The sequence below is a fragment of the Primulina tabacum genome, chromosome 10 (assembly GCF_025594145.1).
Source record: "Primulina tabacum isolate GXHZ01 chromosome 10, ASM2559414v2, whole genome shotgun sequence".
Taxonomy (NCBI): domain Eukaryota; kingdom Viridiplantae; phylum Streptophyta; class Magnoliopsida; order Lamiales; family Gesneriaceae; genus Primulina; species Primulina tabacum.
In genome coordinates, this window is record NC_134559.1 from 15,835,554 (window position 1) to 15,856,061 (window position 20,508).

At 42.5% G+C, this 20,508-nt stretch overlaps 16 non-coding genes and 4 pseudogenes across 16 annotated transcripts; all 20 read right to left on the reverse strand.

Moving 5' to 3' along the window:
* Nucleotides 1–2,716: 2,716 nt before the first annotated feature.
* Nucleotides 2,717–2,835, reverse strand: LOC142507437 (5S ribosomal RNA). Its single transcript, XR_012805696.1, has one exon. It is a non-coding gene; the product is annotated as a 5S ribosomal RNA (ribosomal RNA).
* A 684-nt stretch (nt 2,836–3,519) lies between these two features.
* LOC142508675 (5S ribosomal RNA) lies at nt 3,520–3,637 on the reverse strand. Its single transcript, XR_012806879.1, has one exon. It is a non-coding gene; the product is annotated as a 5S ribosomal RNA (ribosomal RNA).
* A 682-nt stretch (nt 3,638–4,319) lies between these two features.
* Nucleotides 4,320–4,437, reverse strand: LOC142511465 (5S ribosomal RNA; annotated as a pseudogene).
* Nucleotides 4,438–5,121: 684 nt separating this feature from the next.
* Nucleotides 5,122–5,239, reverse strand: LOC142508677 (5S ribosomal RNA). The gene has a single exon (XR_012806881.1). It is a non-coding gene; the product is annotated as a 5S ribosomal RNA (ribosomal RNA).
* A 1,427-nt stretch (nt 5,240–6,666) lies between these two features.
* Nucleotides 6,667–6,784, reverse strand: LOC142511392 (5S ribosomal RNA; annotated as a pseudogene).
* Nucleotides 6,785–8,093: 1,309 nt separating this feature from the next.
* Nucleotides 8,094–8,212, reverse strand: LOC142506312 (5S ribosomal RNA). The gene has a single exon (XR_012804607.1). It is a non-coding gene; the product is annotated as a 5S ribosomal RNA (ribosomal RNA).
* A 903-nt stretch (nt 8,213–9,115) lies between these two features.
* LOC142515792 (5S ribosomal RNA) lies at nt 9,116–9,234 on the reverse strand. The gene has a single exon (XR_012811617.1). It is a non-coding gene; the product is annotated as a 5S ribosomal RNA (ribosomal RNA).
* Nucleotides 9,235–9,921: 687 nt separating this feature from the next.
* On the reverse strand, nt 9,922–10,037 carry LOC142510244 (5S ribosomal RNA). The gene has a single exon (XR_012808368.1). It is a non-coding gene; the product is annotated as a 5S ribosomal RNA (ribosomal RNA).
* A 682-nt stretch (nt 10,038–10,719) lies between these two features.
* LOC142508701 (5S ribosomal RNA) lies at nt 10,720–10,837 on the reverse strand. The gene has a single exon (XR_012806905.1). It is a non-coding gene; the product is annotated as a 5S ribosomal RNA (ribosomal RNA).
* A 684-nt stretch (nt 10,838–11,521) lies between these two features.
* On the reverse strand, nt 11,522–11,640 carry LOC142507292 (5S ribosomal RNA). Its single transcript, XR_012805552.1, has one exon. It is a non-coding gene; the product is annotated as a 5S ribosomal RNA (ribosomal RNA).
* A 686-nt stretch (nt 11,641–12,326) lies between these two features.
* On the reverse strand, nt 12,327–12,445 carry LOC142515523 (5S ribosomal RNA). The gene has a single exon (XR_012811366.1). It is a non-coding gene; the product is annotated as a 5S ribosomal RNA (ribosomal RNA).
* Nucleotides 12,446–13,128: 683 nt separating this feature from the next.
* On the reverse strand, nt 13,129–13,247 carry LOC142516474 (5S ribosomal RNA). Its single transcript, XR_012812267.1, has one exon. It is a non-coding gene; the product is annotated as a 5S ribosomal RNA (ribosomal RNA).
* A 565-nt stretch (nt 13,248–13,812) lies between these two features.
* On the reverse strand, nt 13,813–13,931 carry LOC142506337 (5S ribosomal RNA). The gene has a single exon (XR_012804632.1). It is a non-coding gene; the product is annotated as a 5S ribosomal RNA (ribosomal RNA).
* A 683-nt stretch (nt 13,932–14,614) lies between these two features.
* On the reverse strand, nt 14,615–14,733 carry LOC142508529 (5S ribosomal RNA). The gene has a single exon (XR_012806738.1). It is a non-coding gene; the product is annotated as a 5S ribosomal RNA (ribosomal RNA).
* A 715-nt stretch (nt 14,734–15,448) lies between these two features.
* On the reverse strand, nt 15,449–15,567 carry LOC142507113 (5S ribosomal RNA). The gene has a single exon (XR_012805377.1). It is a non-coding gene; the product is annotated as a 5S ribosomal RNA (ribosomal RNA).
* A 680-nt stretch (nt 15,568–16,247) lies between these two features.
* Nucleotides 16,248–16,366, reverse strand: LOC142507091 (5S ribosomal RNA). Its single transcript, XR_012805356.1, has one exon. It is a non-coding gene; the product is annotated as a 5S ribosomal RNA (ribosomal RNA).
* Nucleotides 16,367–17,047: 681 nt separating this feature from the next.
* On the reverse strand, nt 17,048–17,166 carry LOC142514056 (5S ribosomal RNA). The gene has a single exon (XR_012809969.1). It is a non-coding gene; the product is annotated as a 5S ribosomal RNA (ribosomal RNA).
* A 680-nt stretch (nt 17,167–17,846) lies between these two features.
* On the reverse strand, nt 17,847–17,965 carry LOC142509755 (5S ribosomal RNA). Its single transcript, XR_012807911.1, has one exon. It is a non-coding gene; the product is annotated as a 5S ribosomal RNA (ribosomal RNA).
* A 790-nt stretch (nt 17,966–18,755) lies between these two features.
* On the reverse strand, nt 18,756–18,872 carry LOC142512665 (5S ribosomal RNA; annotated as a pseudogene).
* A 774-nt stretch (nt 18,873–19,646) lies between these two features.
* On the reverse strand, nt 19,647–19,765 carry LOC142511631 (5S ribosomal RNA; annotated as a pseudogene).
* Between the last annotated feature and the right edge of the window lie 743 nt (nt 19,766–20,508).

Below are 20,508 nucleotides of genomic sequence, written 5' to 3' on the forward strand. Positions count from 1 at the left end.
GGGTTAAAATATTTTAGTGAAGCCGAAAATTTTTAGAGAGAGGAAAAAAAAATTTCTAGTACTTTTAAAGCAAAAAAAAGCAGGACGTTCACTAACCGAGACACGAAATGAGATAGCGTGTGAAAATGGATGTGCTAGGACAGTAGCATCGGCGCACATGCGCGACCGGATGCGCGCACATGCGCCAAACAGGCAGAAGACCTCGCGCATATTCGCGGAAGATGTCACGCATATGCGCGAAGCCTATGCGAGTGACTCCAGAGGGTCTCACGCATATGCGCGAGGCGATGTACAGGATATGCGCGGAGACCGAGTGTCTCGCGCATATGCGCCGATTGTGGTCGCGCATATGCGCGAGACGTGTTTTATGAAGAAGTGAGCCACTTGCCTTGCATGCACGAAATATGTATGTATATATATAAACATACAAACGGTAATCCTCAGAAGGAAAAAGAAAGAAAGGAACGGAAGAAGCAGCTTCTGCTTTTGATCGAGATTTATGAAAAATCCGTCCGTCTGTATTTGAATCCGACTTCAGTACTGTGTTCCAATCAACGCATGCTACAACTGGACGTAAGTTTTGTTACGTTTAGACATGTTCTGAAATTATGATGTTGTCAGAATTAAATGGAATTCATATATGATGTTCTTGACACGTTTAGACATCATAGAATCAAAGTCAGATTAAAGAATAGACTGTTTATGAAATTGTTATGAGTTTCAGAGTTGATTTAGTTGAGATTCTATACCAGAATTGTGTTATTATTCAGATTATGAGTTGTACTGATACTGGTTATGAATTCTGATATTATATCTGTGATGTTGAGATAGACGGGGTTATCGTGACTGTATTGTTATGCCGTCGAAACATCAGTAGATTGATATTGATCAGATTCAATATTGATTTAGATTGATCAGATTCAGTAATGATTTCGATTGTATCGTGATATCGTTGATATTAATTAGATTGTGCCTTGTTCAGATATGGATCAGATTATGTATTGGTTTGAGTATTGATCAGAACAAGTCTTGAATTGATTTATATACTAATATTGTATTTATGCGATTGTCATTGCCAGACTGGTTATGGACAGATTGGAATACGAGACTTCGTCTTCGTCGGATCGAGAAGATAAAGGTATAAATAAATGTTGATTCGGGATTGCACAACTCGAGTTAGGTTTGACTTGAGTTTCCCAAAATCACATACTTTACCTTATTGCATTGATATTTGCAGATTATCAGATTGATATGTTTAGTCTATTGAATTATAGTAGAGCCAGAGTTTGAGTCTAGGGCAGATCCGCCTAACTAGGGCAGAATCGCCGAGGCTTTGTCAGAACCGCGTAGACTCTAGACTTACGGTGTATCGATGAGCTTAGATGTAGATCGACGTCTATTGTAGACATTCGATACAGCATACCAAAGTCTAAATTAGATCGGGATCCCTAGATTAGAATAAGAGATGAGTCGAGTCTTAGATATCGAGACTAGAACTTGATTTACAGATCCGTATTGGTTTATGTTTCGTAGATTACGATTCATGTTTTATTTACAGATTGGTATTGATACATGTTATTGACTATGCTACATGTGATAAGATATAATTCATGCTTTTATGTTAATTCAGTTAACTGCTTGTATACATTATTTATACTGGGATTTATTCTCACCGGAGTATCCGGCTGTTGTCTTGTTTGTGTGTGTGCATGACAACAGGAGGGACAGGATCAGGGTCAAGAGGATGATGAGAGATCGAGATTAGAGTGGTGATTCCGGTCTTGGATGTAGACTTGGTTTAATACTTGAAATTTAGTAGTTAAACCTTAGACTAGTTTGAATAATTGTTGTACATTATTGTACTTTTATACTGAGATGTATATTAGTTAATTCCATTACGTTCCGCACTTACATTTTAAAAAAAGAAAAATTTTTAGACCCTGATTATCTCAATTGATAATTAAATCCCAAAGATGATTAAGAAGATGATTAGCGTCCGGGTCCCCACATTAGTCCTGGTATGATCGCACCCGACATTGAGTGGGATGTATATTCTTATATCCCTCGAGTACTTGTGTAGGAGGCGGCGATGGACAACACGCGGCACTGCTCTCACCCAATCAGAACCATGAAGTTAAGCGTTCTAGCGCGATGGCAGATATAGGATGGTTGACCACCCTGGGAAGTCCTCGTGTCGCGAACGTTTACGTAAATTATGGATAAAACAGTCGAAATAATTGTTTTTAATGAGTTAACCGTCTCCTGAGTAATCTGCGTCATACCCTTCCGCACAGAACCGGCTCACGACAACAAAAATAGCTAAATTTTCCCAGAAAATAGAAAAAAATAAGAAGAAAAAAATAGCGAATGTAAAGCTATTATTATGCCTGAGATACAATAAAATTGAACCGGAATCGAATTTCGGAATTCCTAAATGGATTTCTTGAGGAAACAGAAGCTTAACAGAAGCGGAAAATCGTAAATTAGAGGGTCTTAGAGAATGAATTCGGCTAAAATCTCGCCAGCTCATTGCGGAGAATGAGTCTTGTTCGTTTGCCCGTTTACAATCAAATTAGGCTACAATTTGGTCCAAATCCGGCAGTGCCCGAGCTACGTTGATTTCACATGTCTTATCTGGTCCCGATCGAGATTCAGATGATTTGAGCCAAAAAACGTCTGTCAACAAGTAATCAAAAATAGAAAAACACGAAAAAAAGGCGTGCAACACGAGGACTTCCGAGGGGGTCACCCATCCTAGTACTGCTCTCGCCCAAGCACACTTAACTTCGGAGTTCTGATGGGATCCTGTGCATTATTGTAGGTATGATCGCACACGACATTGAGTGGGATGTTTATTCTTATATCCCTCGAGTACGTGTGGAGAGGGCGGCGATGGACAACACGCAGCACTGCTCTCGCCCAATCAGAACCATGAAGTTAAGCGTTCTAGCGTGGTGGAAGAGCTAGGATGGGTGACCTCTCTGGGAAGTCCTCGTGTAGCGACCATTTACGTAAATTATGGATAAAACAGTCGAAATAATTGTTTTTATTGAGTTAACAGTCTCCGGAGTAATCTACGTCATACCCTTCCGCATAGAACCGGCTCACGACAACAAAAATCGCTAAATGTTCCCAGAAAATAGAAAAAAAAATAAGAAGAAGAAAATAGCAAATGTAAAGCTATTATTATGCCTGTGATACGATAAAATGGAATCGGAATCGAATTTCGGTCTTCTTAAACGGATTTCTCGAGGAAACAGATGCTTAACAGAAGCGGAAAATCGCAAATTAGAAGGTCTTAGAGAAGGAATTTGGCTAAAATCTCGTCAGCTCATTGCGGAATAATGATTTTCGTTCGTTTGCCCGTTTAAAATCAAATTAGGATACAATTTTGTCCAAATCCGGTAGTGCCCGGGCTACGTTGATTTCACATGTCTTATCTGGTCCCGATCGAGATTCAGATGATTTGAGCCAAAAATCGTCTGTCAACAACTAATCAAAAATAGAAAAATACGAAAAGGGGTGCAACACGAGGACTTCCAGGGGGTCACCCATCCTAGTACTGCTCTCGCCCAAGCACACTTAACTTAAGAGTTCTGATGGGATCCGTTGCATTAGTGCTGGTATGATCGCATCCGACATTGAGTGGGATGTTTATTCTTATATCCCTCGAGTACGTGTGAAGCGGGCGACGATGGACAAAACGCGGCTCTGCTCTCGCCCAATAAGAACCATGAAGTTAAGCGTTCTGGCGCGATGGTAGAGCTAGGATGGGTGCCCTCCCTGGGAAGTCCTCGTGTCGCGACCGTTTACGTAAATTATGGATAAAACAGTCGAAATAATTATTTTTAATGAGTTAACCGTCTCCGGAGTAATCTGCGTCATACCCTTCCGCACAGAACCGGCTCACGACAACAAAAATCGCTAAATGTTCCCAGAAAATAGAAAAACATAAGAAGAAGAAAATATCAAATGTAAAGCTATTTTTATGCCTGGGATACGATAAAATGGAACCGGAATGGAATTTCGAACTTCCTAGGCGGATTTCTCGAGGAAACAGAAGCTTAACATAAGCGGAAAATCGCAAATTAGAGGGTCTTGTAGAAGGAATTCGGCTAAAATCTCTCCAGCTTATTGTGGAGTAATGAGTCTCGTTCGTTTGCCCGTATACAATCAAATTAGCCTACAATTTTGTCCAAATCCGGCAGTGCCCGTGCTACGTTGATTTCACATGTCTTATTTGGTCCTGATCGAGATTCAGATGATTTGAGACGAAAATTGTCTATCAACAAGTAATCCAAAATAGAAAAACACGAAAAGTGGTGCAACACGAGGACTTCCAGGGGGTCACCCATCCTAGTACTGGTCTCGCCCAAGTACGCTTAACTTCGGAGTTCTGATTGGATCCGGTGCATTATTGCAGGTACGATCGCACTCGACATTGAGTGGGATGTATATTCTTATATCCCTCGAGTACGTGTGGAGTGGGCTGCGATGGACAACACGCGGCACTGCTCTCGCCCAATGAGAACCATGAAGTTAAGCGTTCTAGCGCGATGGCAGAGCTAGGATGGGTGACCTCCCTGGGAAGTCCTCGTGTCGCGACCGTTTACGTAAATTATGGATAAAACAGTCGAAATAATTGTTTTTAATGAGTTAACCGAATCCGGAGTAATCTACGTCATACCCTGCCGCACAGAACCGGCTCACGACAACAAAAATTGCTAAATTTTCCCAGATAATAGAACAAAAATAAGAAGAAGAAAATAACGAATGTAAAGCTATTATTATGCCTGGGATACGATAAAATGGAACCGGAATCGAATTTCGAACATCCTAACCGGATTTTTCGAGGAAACGTAAGCTTAACAGAAACGAAAAATCGCAAATTAGAGGGTCTTAGAGAAGGAATTCGGCTAAAATCTCGCCATCTTATTGCGGAGTAACGAGTCTCGTTCGTTTTGCCCGTTTACAATCAAATTAGCCTACAATTTTGTCCGAATCCGGTAGTGCCCGAGCTACGTTGATTTCACATGTCTTATCTGGTCCCGATCGAGATTCAGATGATTTGAGCCGAAAATCGTCTGTCAACAAGTAATCAAAAATAGAAAAATACGAAAAGGGGTGCAACACGAGGACTTCCAGGGGGTCACCCATCCTAGTACTGCTCTCGCCCAAGCACACTTAACTTAAGAGTTCTGATGGGATCCGTTGCATTAGTGCTGGTATGATCGCATCCGACATTGAGTGGGATGTTTATTCTTATATCCCTCGAGTACGTGTGAAGCGGGCGACGATGGACAAAACGCGGCTCTGCTCTCGCCCAATAAGAACCATGAAGTTAAGCGTTCTGGCGCGATGGTAGAGCTACGATCGGTGCCCTCCCTGGGAAGTCCTCGTGTCGCGAAAGTTTACGTAAATTATGGCTAAAATAGTCGAAATGATTGTTTTTAATGAGTTAACCATCTCCGGAGTAATCTGTGTCGTACCCTTTCACACAGAACCGGCTCACGACATCAAAAATCGCTAAATATTAACAGAAAATATAAAAAAAAATAAAAATAAAAAAATAGCACTAGACTTGATTGTTGTAGGTCTTGATGAGGTCGAGACCGAGGGCGGGGACCAGTGAGCTAGCTTGGGTCGGCAATAGTAGGAACCCGAGAACCTCATTTATCAGTTTATTTTTCATTTTTACGCAAACTCATTTTTATCGCGATGAATTATTTTAAGTTGTTGTTTTGAAACAGATATTTACTTCCGCTGCTATTTCGACATTTAAAACTTTTATTCCGCTGTTGCATTAAGCATTAAAATTTTTATTCAGTTTATTTTATGAATGAGGCATTTTATTAATTTAAAAAGAAAATTTCAAAATTTTCAAGTACGAATTTCGGGCCTCTACAACTGCTCTTGCCCAAGCACGCTTAACTTCGGAATTCTGATGGGATCCGGTGTATTAGTGCTGGTATGTTCGCACCCGACATTGAGTGGGATGTTTATTCTTATACCCCTCGAGTACATGTGGAGCGGGCGGCGATGGACAACACGCGGCTCTACTCTCGCCCAATCAGAACCTTGAATTTAAGCGTTCTGGCGCGATGGCAGAGCTAGGATGGGTGACCTCCCTGGGAAGTCCTCGTGTCGCGACCGTTTACGTAAATTATGGATAAAACAGTCGAAATAATTGTTTTTAATTAGTTAACCGTCTCCGGAGTAATGTGCGTCATACCCTTCCGCACAAAACCGGCTCACGACAACAAAAATCGCTAAATGTTCACAGAAAATAGAAAAAAAAATAAGAATAAAAGAATAGCGAATGAAAAGCTATTATTATGCCTGGGATACGATAAAATGGAATCGAAATCGATTTTCGAACTTCCTAAGCGGATTTCTCGAGGAAACAGAAGCTTAGCAGAAGCGGAAAATCGCAAATTAGAGGGTCTTAGAGAAGGAATTCGGCTAAAATCTCGCCAGCTCATTGCGGAGTAACGAGTCTCGATCGTTTGCCCGTTTACAATCAAATTAGCCTACAATTTTGTCCAAATCCGTCAATGCCCGAGCTACGTTGATTTCACATGTCTTATCTGGTCCCGATCGAGATTCAGATTATTTGAGCCGAAAATCGTCTGTCAACAAGTAATCAAAAATATAAAAACACGAAATAGGGTGCAACACGAGGAGTTCCCAGGGGTCACCCTTCTTAGTACTGCTCTCGCCCAAGCTTGCTTAAGTTCGGAGTTCTGATGGGATCCGGTGCATTAGTGCTGGTATAATCGCACTAGACATTGAGTGGGATGTTTATTCTTATATCCCTCGAGTACGTGTGGAGCGTGCGGTGATGGACAACACGCGGCAATGCTCTCGCCCAATCAGAACCATGAAGTTAAGCGTTCTGGCGCGATGGCAAAGCTAGGATGGGTGACCTCCCTGGGAAGTCCTCATGTCGCGACCGTTTACGTAAATTATGTATAAAACAGTTGAAATAATTGTTTTTAATGAGTTAACCGTTTCCGGAGTATTCTATGTCATATCCTTCCGCACAGAACCGGCTCACGACAACAAAAATCGCTAAATGTTCCAAAAAAATAGAAAAAGAAATAAGAAAAAGAAAATTGAGAATGTATAGCTATCATTATGCCTGGGATACGATAAAATGGAACCGGAATCGAATTTCGAACTTCCTAAGCGGATTTCTAGAGGAAACGGAAGCTTAACAGAAGCGGAAAATCGCAAATTAGAGGGTCTTAGAGAAGGAATTAGGATAAAATCTGGTCATCTAATTGCGGAGTAATGAGTCTCGTTCGTTTGCCCGTTTACAATCAAATTAGCATACAATTTTGTTAAAATCCGGCAGTGCCCGAGCTACGTTGATTTCACATGTCTTATCTGGTCCCGATCGAGATTCAGATGATTTGAGCCGAAAATCGTCTGTCAACAAGTAATTAAAAAAAAACACGAAAAGGGGTGCAACATGAGGACTTCCAGGGGGTCACCCATCCTAGTACTGCTCTCGCCCAAGCACGCTTAACTTCGGAGTTCTGATGGGTGACCTCCCTGGAAAGTCCTCGTGTCGCGACCGTTTACGTAATTATGGATAAAACTGTCGAAATAATTTTTTTTAATAAGTTAACCATCTCCGGACTAATCTACATCATATCATTCCGCACAGAACCGGCTCACGACAACAAAAATCGCTAAATGTTCCCAGGAAATAGAAAAAAAAATATGAAGAAGAAAATAGCGAATGTAAAGCTATTATTATGCCTGGATACGATAAAATGGAACCGGAAACGAATTTCAAACTTCCTAAGCGGATTTCTCGAGGAAACGGAATCTTAACAGAAGCGGAAAATCGCAAATTAGAGGGTCTTAGAGAAGGAATTCGGCTAAAATCTTGCCAGCTCATTGCGGAATAACGAGTCTCGTTCGTTTGCCCGTTTACAATCAAATTAGCCTACAATTTTCTCCAAATCCGACAGTGCCCGAGCTACGTTGATTTCACATGTCTTATATGGTCCCGATCGAGATTCAGATGATTTGAGCAAAAAATCGTCTGTCAACAAGTAATCAAAAATAGAAAAACACGAAAAAGGGTGCAACACGAGGACTTCCCAGGGGGTCACCAATCCTAGTACTGCTCTCGCCCAAGCACGCTTAACTTGGGAGTTCTGATGGGATCCGGTGCATTAGTGCTAGTAAGATCGCACCCGACATTGAGTGGGATGTTTATTCTTATATCCCTCGAGTACGTGTGGAGCGGGCGACGATGGACAACACGCGGCACTGCTCTCGCCTAATCAGAACCATGAAGTTAAGCGTTCTGGCGCGATGGCAGAGCTAGGATGGGTGACCTCCCTTAAATGTCCTCGTGTCACGACCGTTTACGTAAATTATGGATAAAACAATCGAAATAATTGTTTTTAATGAGTTAACAGTCTCTAGAGTAATCAGCGTCATACCCTTCCGCACAGAACCGGCTCATGACAACAAAAATCGCTAAATGTTCCCAAAAAATAAAAAAAATAAGAAAAAGAAAATAGCGAATGAAAAGCTATTATTATGCCTGGGTGACCTCCCTGGAAAGTCCTCGTGTCGCGACTGTTTACGTAATTATGGATAAAACTGTCGAAATAATTTTTTTTAATAAGTTAACCATCTCCGGACTAATCTACATCATATCCTTCCGCACAGAACCGGCTCACGACAACAAAAATCGCTAAATGTTCCCAGGAAATAGAAAAAAAAATATGAAGAAGAAAATAGCGAATGTAAAGCTATTATTATGCCTGGATACGATAAAATGGAACCGGAAACGAATTTCAAACTTCCTAAGCGGATTTCTCGAGGAAATGGAATCTTAACAGAAGCGGAAAATCGCAAATTAGAGGGTCTTAGAGAAGGAATTCGGCTAAAATCTTGCCATCTCATTGCAGAGTAACGAGTCTCGTTCGTTTGCCCATTTACAATCAAATTAGCCTACAATTTTCTCCAAATCCGGCAGTGCCCGAGCTGCGTTGATTTCACATGTCTTATCTAGTCACGATCGAGATTCAGATGATTTGAGCCAAACATCGTATGTCAACAAATAATCAAAAATTGAAAAACACGAAATTGGGTGCGACACGAGGAATTCCCTAGGGGTCAGCCATCCTAGTACTGCTCTCACCCAAGCACGCTTAACTTCAGAGTTCTGATGGGATCCGGTGCATTAGTGCTGGTATGATCGCACCCGACATTGAGTGGGATGTTTATTCTTATATCCCTCGAGTACATGTGGAACGGGAGGCGATGGACAAAACGCGGAACTGCTCTCGTCCAATAAGAACCATGAAGTTAAGCGTTCTAGCGCGATGGCAGAGCTAGGATGGGTGACCTCCCTGGGCAGTACTCGTGTCGCGACCGTTTACGAAAATTATGGATAAAACTGTCGAAATAATTGTTTTTAATGAGTTAACTGTCTCCGGAGTAATCTTCGTCATACACTTCCGCACAGAACAGGATCACGACAACAAATATCGCTAAATGTTCCCAGAAAAAAATAGAAAAAAAAATAAGAAGAAGAAAATAGCGAATGTAAAGCTATTATTATGCCTGGGATACGATAAAATAGAACCGAAATCGAATTTCGAACTTCCTAAGCAGATTTCTCGAAGAAACGGAAGCTTAACAGAAGCGGAAAATCGAAAATTAGAGGGTCTTAGAGAAGGAATTCGGTTAAACTCTCGCCAGGTCATTGCGGAGTAACGAGTCTCGTTCGTTTGCCCGTTTACAATCCAATTAGCCTACAATTTTGTCCAAATCCGGCAGTGCACGAGCTACGTTGATTTCACATGTCTTATCTGGTCTCGATCATGATTCAGATGATTTGAGCCGCAAATCGTCTGTCAACAAGCAATACAAAATAGAAAAACACGAAAAAGGGTGCAACACAAGGACTTCCTGGGGTCACCCATCCTAGTACTGCTCTTGCCCAAGTACGCTTAACTTCGGAGTTCTGATGGATCCGGTGCATTAGTGCTGGTATGATCGCAACCGACATTGAGTGGGATGTTTATTCTTATATCCCTCGAGTACGTTTGGAACGGGCGATGATGGACAACACGCGGCACTGCTCTCGCTCAATCAGAACCATGAAGTTAAGCGTTCTGGCGCGAATGCAGAGCTAGGATGGGTGACCTCCCTGGGAAGTCCTCTTGTCACGACCGTTTACGTAAATTATGGATAAAACAGTCAAAATACTTGTTTTTAATTAGTTAACCGTCTCTGGAGTAATCTGCGTCATACCCTTCCGCACAGAACCGGCTCATGACAACAAAAATCAATAAATGTTCCCAGAAAATAGAAAAAAATAAGAAGGAGAAAATAGCAAATGTAAATCCGTTATTATTCCTAGTATACGATAAAATGGAACCGGAATCGAATTTCGGACTTCCTAGGCGGATTTCTCGAGGAAACGGAAGCTTAACAGAAGCGTAAAATCGCAAATTAGAGGGTATTAGAGAAGAAAGTCGGCTAAAATCTTGCCTGCTCATTGCGGAGTAAGGAGTCTCGTTCGTTTGCCCGTTTACAATCAAATTAGCCTACAATTTTCTCCAAATCCGGCAGTGCCCGAGCTACGTTGATTTCTCATGTCTTATCTGGTCCCGATCGAGATTCAGATGATTTGAGCCAAAAATCGTCTGTCAACAAGTAAACAAAAATAGAAAAACACGAAATGGGGTGCAACACGTGGAATTCCCTAGGGGTCAGCCATCCTAGTACTGCTCTCACCAAGCACGCTTAACTTCAGAGTTCTGATGGGATCCGGTGCATTAGTGCTGGTATGATCGCACCCGACATTGAGTGGGGTGTTTATTCTTATATACCTCGAGTACGTGTGGAACGGGAGGCGATGGACAAAACGCGGAACTGCTCTCGTCCAAACAGAACCATGAAGTTAAGCGTTCTGGCGCGGTGGCAGAGCAAGGATGGGTGACCTCCCTCGAAAGTCCTCGTGTCGCGATCGTTTACGTAAATTATGGATAAAACAATCGAAATAATTGTTTTTAATGAGTTAACCGTCTCTGGAGTAATCTGCGTCAAACCCTTCCGCACAGAACCGGCTCACGACAACAAAAATCGCTAAATGTTCCCAGAAAATAGAAAAAAAAAAAAGAAGAAAAAAATAGAGAATGTAAAGCTGTTATTATGCCTGGGATACGATAAAATGGAACCGGAATCGAATTTCGGACTTCCTAAACGGATTTCTCGAGGAAACGGAAGCTTAATTGAAGCGGAAAATCGCAAATTACAGGGTCTTAGAGAAGGAATTCGGCTAAAATCTCGCCAGCTCATTGCAAAGTAATGAGTCTTGTTCGTTTGCCCGTTTACAATCAAATTAGCCTACAATTTTGTCCAAATCCGGCAGTGCCCGAGCTACGTTGATTTCACATATCTTATTTAGTCTCGATCGAGATTCAGATGATTTGAGCCGAAAATCGTCTGTCAACAAGTAATCAAAAATAGAAAAACACGAAAAGGGGTGCAACACGAGGACTTCCTAGGGGGTCACCCATCCTAGTACAGCTCTCGACCAAGCACGCTTACCTTCGGAGTTTTGATGGGATCCGGTGCATTAGTGCTGGCATGATCGCACCCGACATTGAGTGGGATGTTTATTCTTATATTCCTCAAGTAGGTTTGGAGACGGGCGTCGATGGACAACACGCGTCACTAGCTCTCGCCCAATCAGAATCATGAATTTAAGCGTTCTGGCGCGATGGCGGAGCTAGGATGAGTGACCTCCCTGAGAAGTCCTCGTGTCGCGACCGTTTACGTAAATTATGGCTAAAACAGTCGAAATAATTGTTTTTAATGAGTTAATCGTCTCCGGAGTAATCTGCGTCATACCCTACAGCAAAGGACCGGTTCACGAAAACAAAAATCGCTAAATGTTCCCAAAATAAAAGAAAAAAAATAAGAAGAAGAAAATAGCGAATGTAAAGCTATTATTATGCATGGGATACGATAAAATGTAACCGGAATCGAATTTCGAACTTCCTAAGCGGATTTCTCGAGGAAACAGAAGCTTAACAGAAGCGGAAAATCGCAAATTAGAGGGTCTTAGAGAAGGAATTCGGCTAAAATCTCTCCAGCTCATTGCGGAGTAATGAGTCTCGTTCGTTTGCCCGTTTACAATCAAATTAGCCTACAATTTTGTCCAAACCCGGCAGTGCCCGAGATACGTTGATTTCACATGTCTTATCTGGTCCAGATCGAGATTCAAAAGATTTGAGCTGAAAATCGTCTGTCAACAAGTAATCAAAAATAGAAAAACACGAAAAGACGTGCAACACGAGGACTTTCCAGGGGGCCACCCATCATAGTACTGCTCTCGCCCAGGCACGCTTAACTTCGGAGTTCTGATGGGATCCGGTGCATTAGTGCTGGTATGATCGCACCCGACATTGAGTGGGATGTTTATTCTTATATCTTTCGAGTACGTGTGGAGCGGGCGGCGATGAACAACAAGCGGCATTGCTCTCGCCCAATCAGAATTATGAAGTTAAGCTTTCTGGCGCGATGGCAGAGCTAGGATGGGTGGACCTCCCTGGGCAGTCCTCGTGTCGCGACCGTTTACGTAAAATATGGATAAAACAGTCGAAATAATTGTTTTTAATAAGTTAACCGTCTCCGGAGTAATCTGCGTCATACCCTTCCGTATAGAACTGGCTCACGACAACAAAAATCGCTAAATGTTCCCAGAAAATAGAAAAAAATAAGAAGAAGAAAATAGCGAATGTAAAGCTATTATTATGCATGAGATACGATAAAATGGATCTGGAATCGAATTTCGAACTTCCTAAGCGGATTTCTCGAGAAAACGGAAGCTTAACAGAAGCGGAAAATCGCAAATTAGAGGGTCTTAGAGAAGGAATTCGGCTAAAATCTCGCCACCTAATTGCGGAGTAATGAGTCTCGTTCGGTTGCTCGTTTACAATCAAATTAGCCTACAATTTTATCCAAATCCAGCACTGCCCAAGCTACGTTGATTTCACATGTTTTATCTTGTCCCGATCCAGATTCAGATGATTTTAGCCGAAAATCGACTGTCAACAAGTAATCAAAAATAGAAAAACACGAAAAGTAATGTAACACAAGGACTTCCCAGGGGGTCACCCAACCTAGTACTGCTCTCGCCCAAGCAAGCTTAACTTCGGAGTTCTGATGGGATCCGGTGCATTAGTGCTGGTATGATCACACCCGACATTGAGTGGGATGTTTATTCATATATCCCTCGAGTACGTGTGGAGCGAGCGGCGATGGACAACACGCGGCACTGCTCTCGCCCAATCAGAATCATGAAGTTAAGCGTTCTGGAGCGATGGCAGTGCTAGGATGGGTGACCTACCTGAGAAGTTCTTGTGTCGCGACCGTTTACATAAATTATGGCTAAAACAGTCGAAATAATTGTTTTTAATGAGTTAACCGTCTCCGAAGTAATTTGCGTCATACCCTTCCGCACAGGAATCGAATTTCGAACTTCCTAAGCGGATTTCTCGAGGAAACAAAAGCTTAACTGAAGCGGAAAATCGCAAATTAGAGGGTCTTAGAGAAGGAATTCGGCTAAAATCTCGCCAGCTCATTGCGGAGTAATAAGCCTCGTTCGTTTGCCCGTTTACAATCAAATTAGCCTACAATTTTGTCCAAATCCTGCAGTGCCCGAGCTACGTTGATTTCACATGTCTTATCTGGTCCCGATCGAGATTCAGAAGATTTGAGCTGAAAATCGTCTGTCAACAAGTAATCAAAAATGGAAAAACACGAAAAGGCGTGCAACACGAGGACTTTCCAGGGGGCCACCCATCCTTGTACTGCTCTCGCCCAGGCACGGTTAACTTCGGAGTTCTGATGGGATCCGGTGCATTAGTGCTGGTATGATCGCACCCGACATTGAGTGGGATGTTTATTCTTATATCTTTCGAGTACCTATGGAGCGGGCGGCGAGGAAAAACAAGCGGCACTGCTCTCGCCCAATCAGAACCATGAAGTTAAGCTTTCTGGCGCGATGGCAGAGCTAGGATGGGTGGACCTCCCTGGGCAGTCCTCGTATCGCGACCGTTTACGTAAAATATGGATAAAACAGTCGAAATAATTGTTTTTAATAAGTTAACCGTCACCGGAGTAATCTGCGTCATACCCTTCCGTATAGAACTGGCTCACAATAACAAAAATCGCTAAATGTTCCCAGAAAATAGAAAAAAATAAGAAGAAGAAAATAGCGAATGTAAAGCTATTATTATGCATGTGATACGATAAAATGGATCTGGAATCGAATTTCGAACTTCCTAAGCGGATTTCTCGAGAAAACGGAAGCTTAACAGAAGCGGAAAATCGCAAATTAGAGGGTCTTAGAGAAGGAATTCGGCTAAAATCTCGCCACCTCATTGCGGAGTAATGAGTCTCGTTCGGTTGCCCGTTTACAATCAAATTAGCCTACAATTTTGTCCAAATCCAGCACTGCCCAAGCTACGTTGATTTCACATGTTTTATCTTGTCCCGATCCAGATTCAGATGATTTTAGCCAAAAATCGTCTGTCAACAAGTAATCAAAAATAGAAAAACACGAAAAGTAATGTAACACAAGGACTTCCCAAGGGATCACCCATCCTAGTACTGGTCTCGCCCAAGCACGCTTAACTTCGGAGTTCTGACGGGATCCGTTGCATTAGTGCTGGTATGATCGCACCGGACATTGAGTAAGATGTTTATTCTTATATCCCTCGAGTACGTGTGGAGCTGGCGGCGATGGAGAACACGCGGCACTGCTCTCGCCCAATCAGAACCATGAAGTTAAGCGTTCTGGCGCGATGGCAGAGCTAGGATGGGTGACCTCCCTGAGCAGTCCTCGTGTCGCGACCGTTTACGTAAATTAAGGCTAAAACAATCGAAATAATTGTTTTTAATGAGTTAACCGTCTCCAGAGTAATCTGCATCATACCCTTTTTGCACAGAACCGGCTCACGACAACAAAAGACGCTAAATATTCCCAGAAAATAGAAAAAAAATTAGAAGAAGAAAACAAGGAATGTAAAGCAATTATTATGCCTGGGATACGATAAAATGGAACCAGAATCGAATTTCGAACTTCCTTAGCGGATTTCTCGTAGAAACGGAAGCTTAACAGAAGCGGAAAATTGCAAATTAGAGGGTCTTAGAGAAATAATTCGGCTAAACTCTCGCCAACTCATTGCGGAGTAATGAGTCTTGTTTGTTTGCCCGTTTACAATCTAATTAGGCAACAATTTTGTCCACAAGTAATTAAAAATGGAAAAACACGAAAAGGGGTGCAACACGAGGACTTTCTAGGGGGTCACCAATCCTAGTACTGCTCTCGCCCAAGCACGCTTAACTTCAGCCGAAAATCGTCTGTCAACAAGTAATCAAAAATAGAAAAACACGAAAAGTGGTGCATCACGAGGACATCCCATGGGGTCACCCATCCTAGTACTGCTCTCGCCCAAGCACACTTAACTTCGGAGTTCTGATGGGATCCGGTGCATTAATGCTGGAATGATCGCACCCGACATTGAGTGGGATGTTTATTCTTATATCCCTCGAGTACGTGTGGAGTGGGCGGCGATGGACAACACGCGGCACTTCTCTCTCCCAATCAGAACCATGAAGTTAAGCGTTCTGGCGAGATGGCAGAGCTAGGATGGGTGACCTCCCTGAGCAGTCCTCGTGTCACGACCGTTTAAGTAAATTAAGGCTATAACAATCGAAATAATTGTTTTAATGAGTTAACCGTCTCTAGATTAATCTGCATCATACCCTTCCGCACAGAACCGGCTCACGACAACAAAAGTCGCTAAATGTTCACAGAAAATAGAAAAAAAATAAGAAGAAGAAAACAACGAATGTAAAGCAATTATTATGCCTGTGATAGGATAAAATGGAACCATAATCGAATTTCGAACTTCCTAAGCTGATTTCTCGTGGAAACGGAAGCTTAACAAAAGCGGAAAATCGCAAATTAGAGGTCTTAGAGAAAGAATTCGGCTAAAATCTCGCCAGCTCATTGCAGAGTAATGAGTGTCGTTCGTTTGCCCGTTTATAATCAAACTAGACTACAATTTTGTCCAAATCTGGCAGTGCCCGAGCTACGTGGATTTCACATGTCTTATCTGGTCCCGATCGAGATTCAGATGATTTGAACCGAAATCATCTGTCATCAATTAATCAAAAATAGAAAAACTCGAAAAGGGGTGCAACACGAGGACTTCCCAATGAATCACCCATCCTAGTACTGCTCTCGCCCAAGCACGCTTAACTTCGGAGTTCTGATGGGATCCAGTGCATTAGTGTTGGTATGATCGCATCCCACATTGAGTGGGATGTTTATTCTTATATCCCTTGAGTACGTGTGGAACGGGCGGCGATGGACAAAACGCGGCACTGCTCTCGCCCAATCAGAACCATGAAGTTAAGTGTTCTGGCGCGATGGCAGAGCTAGGGTGTGTGACCGCCCGGGAAGTCCTCTGATCGCGACTGTTTACGTAAATTATGGCTAAAACAGTCGAAATAATTATTTTTAATGAGTTAACCGTCTCCGGAGTTATCTGCGTCATACCCTTCCGCACAGAACTGGCTCACGACAACAAAAAATTCTAAATTTTTCCAGAAAATAGAAAAAAATAAGAATAAGAAAATAGCAAATGTAAAGCTATTATTATGCCTAAGATACTATAAAATGGAACCGTAATCAAATTTCGAACTTTCTAAGCGGATTTCTCTAGGAAACGGAATCTTAACAGAAGCTTAAAATCGCAAATTAGAGGGTCTTACAGAAGGAATTCGGCTAAATTCTCGCCAGCTCATTGCGGAGTAATGAATCTCGCTCGTTTGCCCGTTTACAATCAAATTAGACTACAATTTTGTCCAAATACGGCAGTGCCCGAGCTACGTTTATTTCACATGTCTTATCTGGTCCCGATCGAGATTCAGATGATTTGAGCCGAAAATCGTCTGTCCACAAGTAATCAAGAATAGAAAAACACGAAAAGGGGTGCAACACGAGGAATTCCCAATGGGTCATCCATCCTAGTACTGCTCTCGCCCAAGCACGCTTAACTTTGGAGTTCAGATGGGATCCGGTGCATTAGTGCTGGTATGATCGCACCCGACATTGAGTGGGATGTTTATTCTTATATCCCTCGATTACGTGTGGAGCGGGCGGCGATGGACAACATGCGGCACTGCTCTCACCCAATAAGAACCATGAAGTTAAGCGTCCTGGCGCGATGGCAGAACGAAGATGGGTGACCTCCCTGGGCAGTCCTCGTGTCGGGACCGTTTACGTAAATTATTGATTAAAAAGTCGAAATAATTGTTTTAATGAGTTAACCGTCTCCAGGGTAATCTTCGTCATACCCATCCGCACAGAACCGGCTCATGACAACAAAAATCACTAAATGTTCCCAGAAAATAGAAAAAAAAATGAAGAAGAAATAGCGAATGTAAAGCTATTTTTATTCCTAGGATACGATAAAATGGAACCGGAATCGAATTTCAAACGTCCAATGCGGATTTTTCGAGGAAACAGAAGCTTAACAGAAGCGAAAAATCGCAAATTAGAGGGTCTTAGAGAAGATATTCGGCTAAACTCTCGCCAGCTCATTGCGGAATAAGGAGTCTCGTTCGTTTGCCCGTTTACAATCAAATTAGGCTACAAATTTGTCCAAATCCGGCAGTGATCGAGCTACGTTGATTTCACATGTTTTATCTGGTCACGATCGAGATTCAGATGATTTGAGCCGAAAATCGTATGTCAACAAGTAATAAAAACTAGAAAAACACGAAAAAGGGTGAAACACGAGGACATCCGAGGGGGTCACCCATCCTAGTACTGCTCTCGTCCAAGCACGGTTAACTTCGAAGTTCTGATGGGATCCGATGCATTAGTGCTGGTATGATCCCACCCGACATTGAGTGGGATGTTTATTCTTATATCCCTCGAGTACGTGTGGAGCGGGCGATGGACAACAGGCGGCACTGCTCTCACCCAATCAAAACCATGAAGTGAAGCGCGATGGCAGAGCTAGGATGGGTGACCTCCCTGGGCAATCCTCGTGTTGTGACCGTTTACGTAAATTATGGATAAAACAGTCGAAATAATTGTTTTTAATGAGTTAACCGTCTCCGGAGTAATCTGCGTCATACCATTCTGCACAGAATCGGCTCATGACAACAAAAATCGCTAAATGTTCCCAGAAAATAGAAAAAAAATAAGAAGAAGAAATAGCGAATGTAAAGCTATTATTATTCTTAGGATACGATAAAATGGAATCGGAATCGAATTTCAAACTTCCTATGCGGATTTCTCGAGGAAAAGGAAGCTTAACAGAAGCGGAAAATAGCAAATTAGAGGGTCTTAGAGAAGGAATTCGGCTAAACTCTCGCCAGCTCATTGCGGAGTAAGGAGTGTCGTTCGTTTGCCCGTTTACAATCAAATTAGGCTACAATTTTGTCCAAATCCGGCAGTGCCCGAGCTACGTTGATTTCACATGTTTTATCTGGTCCTGATCGAGATTCAGATGATTTGAGCCGAAATTCGTCTGTCAACAAGTAATTAAAAATGGAAAAACACGAAAAGGGGTGCAACACGAGGACTTCCTAGGGGGTCACCCATCCTAGTACTGCTCTCGCCCAAGCACGCTTAATTTCAGCCGAAAATCGTCTGTCAACAAGTATTCAAAAATAGAAAAACACATAGGGTTCATCACGAGGACATCCCAGGGGGTCTCCCATCCTAGTACAGCTCTAGCCCAAGCACGCTTAACTTCGGAGTTCTAATGATCCGGTGCATTAGGGCTGGTATGATCGCAACCGACATTGAGTGGGATGTTTATTCTTATATCCCTTGAGTACGTGTGGAGCGGGCGGCGATGGACAACATGCGGCACTGCTCTCGCGCGATGACAGGGCTAGGATGGGTGACCTCCCTTTGCATTCCTTGTGTCGCGACCGTTTACGTAAATTATGGCTAAAACAGTCGAAATAATTGTTTTGAATGAGTTAACCATCTCCAGAATAATCTGCGTCATACCCTTCCGCACACAACCGGCTTACGACAACAAAAATTGCTAAATGTTCCCAGAAAATAGAAAAAAAAATAAGAAGAAGAAAATAACGAATGTAAAGCTATTATTATGTTTGGGATACGATAAAATGGAACCAGAATCGAATTTCGAACTTCCTAACCAGATTTCTCGAGGAAACGGAAGCTTAACAGAAGTGGAAAATGGCAAATTAGAGGGTCTTAGAGAAAGAATTCGGCTAAACTCTCGCCAGCTCATTGCGGAGTAATGAGTCTCGTTCGTTTGCCCGTTTACAATATAATTAGGCTACAATTTTGTCCAAATCCGGCAGTGCCCGAGCTACGTTGATTTCACAAGTTTTATCTTGTCCTGATCGAGATTCAGATGATTTGAGCCGAAATTCGTCTGTCAACAAGTAATTAAAAATGAAAAAACACGAAAAGGGGTGCAACACGAGGACTTCCTAGGGGGTCACCCATCCTAGTACTGCTCTCGCCCATGCACGCTTAACTTCAGCCGAAAATCTTTTGTCAACAAGTAATCAAAAATAGAAAAACACGAAAAGGGATGCATCACAAGGACATTCCAGGGGGTCACCCATCCTAGTACTGCTCTCGCCCAAACACGCTTAACTTCGGAGTTCTGATGGGATGCGGTGCATTATTGCTGGTATAATCGCACCCGACATTGAGTGGGATGTTTATTCTTATATCCTTCGAGTACATGTGGAGCGGGCGATGGACAACACGCGGCACTGCTCTCACCCAATTAGAACCAAGAAGTGAAGCGTCCTGGCGCGAAGGCGGAGCTAGGATGGGTGACCTCCCTGGGCAGTCCTCGTGTCGCAATCGTTTACGTAAATTATGGATAAAATAGTAAAAATAATTGTTTTTAATGAGTTAACCGTCTCCGAAGTAATCTGCTTAATACCTTTCCGCACAGAACCGGCTCACGACAACAAAAATCGCTAAATGTTCCCAGAAAATAGAAAAAAAAATAAGAAGAAGAAAATAGCGAATGTAAAGCTATTATTTTGCCTGGGATACGATAAAATGGAACCAGAATCGAATTTCGAACTTCCTAAGCGGATTTCTCGAGCAAACGGAAGCTTAACAGAAGCGGAAAATCGAAAATTAGAGGGTCTTAGAGAAGGAATTCGGCTAAAATCTCGTCAGCTCATTGCAGAGTAATGAGTCTCGTTCGTTTGCCCGTTTACAATCAAATTAGGCAACAATTTTGTCCAAATCCGACAGTGCCCGAGCTACGTTGATTTCACATGTCTTATCTGGTCCCGGTCGAGATTCAGATGATTTGAGCCGAAATTCGTCTGTCAACAAGTAATTAAAAATGGAAAAACACGAAAAGGGATGCAAAAGGAGGACTTCCTAGGGGGTCACCCATCCTAGTACTGCTCTCGTCCAAGCAC